Source organism: Pundamilia nyererei, unplaced genomic scaffold (assembly GCF_000239375.1).
Source record: "Pundamilia nyererei isolate P.nyererei 1_Seehausen unplaced genomic scaffold, PunNye1.0 scaffold00302, whole genome shotgun sequence".
Classification (NCBI taxonomy): domain Eukaryota; kingdom Metazoa; phylum Chordata; class Actinopteri; order Cichliformes; family Cichlidae; genus Pundamilia; species Pundamilia nyererei.
In genome coordinates this window covers 574493-576452 of record NW_005187703.1, presented here as the reverse complement: position 1 = coordinate 576452, position 1960 = coordinate 574493, and the positions used below count along the sequence as shown (strand labels likewise).

Below are 1960 nucleotides of genomic sequence, written 5' to 3'. Positions count from 1 at the left end.
ATCTAAAGCAACAACTTCACAAACAGTAAACCAGGTATCACCTAGAATAAAAGACAAATTGACTCCAATCCAGACGAAAACCAAAAGTACACGACACAAATTACAAACTAAATGAACTTTAACAAATAGTAAGGAAATCTGTGTTTGGTTGATTATTCATTGCAACCACGTTTCCTGGCAATAAACAGTCTTTCCAACAGTAAGATTCATTTCCCCTTAAATGTTGCCACATTCTTAAAGAAAATACATCGATGGGTTGAGCAGAGGACTTACGTCCTCTCATACACCCCTTCGTACATCAAATTACTTTTTGCACAACCCATTGTTGCATTTGCCTGCATTGTTCTGTTCTGTCTGGTGTTGCACCGTCTTTGTTTTGTTTCTGTTGCAATTTTTGCACACTTGCACTTTATGTATTCCTGTGTTGATTGCCTGTTAGCACCCTGGTCTTTGAGGAACGTTGTCTCGCTTCACAGTATACTTCACTACCACTGCACATGGCTGAAATGACAAGCCACTTGACTTAAGTGACTTGACTTGTTTTGAGCTGCTGGTATCCCAAGTGCTGACAATTAAGAGTCTGATTGGTGCCTGAGTGAGCATGTCAGCAGTCAGTTGGTGTCTGCTCCCATCATGCCAAGTTTGACTGATCTGGATAGGGCCTGTGCCAGAGGGCATTTTCAAGCTGCTGTTCCTAAAACAACCAAAACCCCCAAATTACAGCATTATTTGGAGTGCCCTAGTACCATCTTCAAATTGAAGGCCAAGTTGCATATAACAGGGGGTGTCAGACACAGGCCATGAAGTGGGCGTCCCAAGATGACGACACAGGAGACATAAGCAGCCTTCAACAGATTTGCAGTCAAGGTTTTCAGGACAATATGGTTGACTGCTCTCTACCCAGACAATCCAGAACAAACTGCACACAGCCAATGTCTGGTCTCTGCCAGGAGTCCTGCCATGACTGCCCTTCATCTTCAGGCCCATATTTCAGCGATGAGTCCAGATTCTGCCTATGGCAGGTGGACGTGGGTGGGTAGAAGTGTGGAGAAGACTTGTTGAATGCAATACTGAGGGCAACATGTTTTGGTGGAAAAGGTGTGATGATGTGGGGTGCTGTCTCCCACAAAGAGACAAGGCTTGCCATCATCTGAGGTGTTAGAAAGCGCACCGTTTACATGTTGGTTATTTCTCTGTAGTATTATGTTTCATCCACTGATAGTCTGTGAAAGCCATCTCTTACTGGAGCTCCTTCAATGCACGACCTGTGTTTGATGCCATGTGGTGAATGTTTATAATGTCTACCTTCTCCCATTACGGCTGCTGATAGCACACATCTTTTGCCCTTTTTACTGGATAGCTGTATTTCCTTGGTTAACTGCTCTGTGTGAATGCCAGAAGGTGAGTTCTGATGATGTCATGTAGATTAAATATTAGCACATGTATTTGTTCACTTGTGTATACACTAATCTTATGCTACTAAGCTAATTTATGCTAGTTTTAACCCTCCTGTTAGGTGATCGTTTACGTTACTGATACATTTGATTGCTGAATACAGTCTTGTTCTGTAATCTTAGTTCTAGGATTATGTTTGTGTATAGAATATATGTCGCTTGCTTGCTGTACTGATTGTTTAGTTGTTTGTATTATTACTACAGACCACAGCAGAATCAAGCCTAACCGAACCAAGCTGCACCACTTTAGAGGACATGTCTCCACTGTTCTGTGCCTGTCCTTGTCAGGAGGCAGTCTCTATGCAAAGCAATATTAAGACGAGATTGACAATCCTTTATCTCCATAGTCTGGAACCAAACTCCAACCACGCTTGTGCCCACAGAGTGGGTTTTTATTACAGACTACCTCCAGTGGAAAGGATGGAATGGTTTCCTGCAGTTCTGAATTTTATATGCAAGGCCACAAGAGAGGCACAAAATGATAACTACAACCAAAGCCCTCAAAG

At 42.7% G+C, this 1960-nt stretch overlaps 1 protein-coding gene across 1 annotated transcript in view; it reads right to left on the bottom strand.

The window, feature by feature from the left end:
- hao1 (hydroxyacid oxidase (glycolate oxidase) 1) overlaps positions 1 to 1960 on the bottom strand; it is a 13134-nt gene that overhangs the window by 2418 nt on the left and 8756 nt on the right. The window lies entirely within an intron of this gene.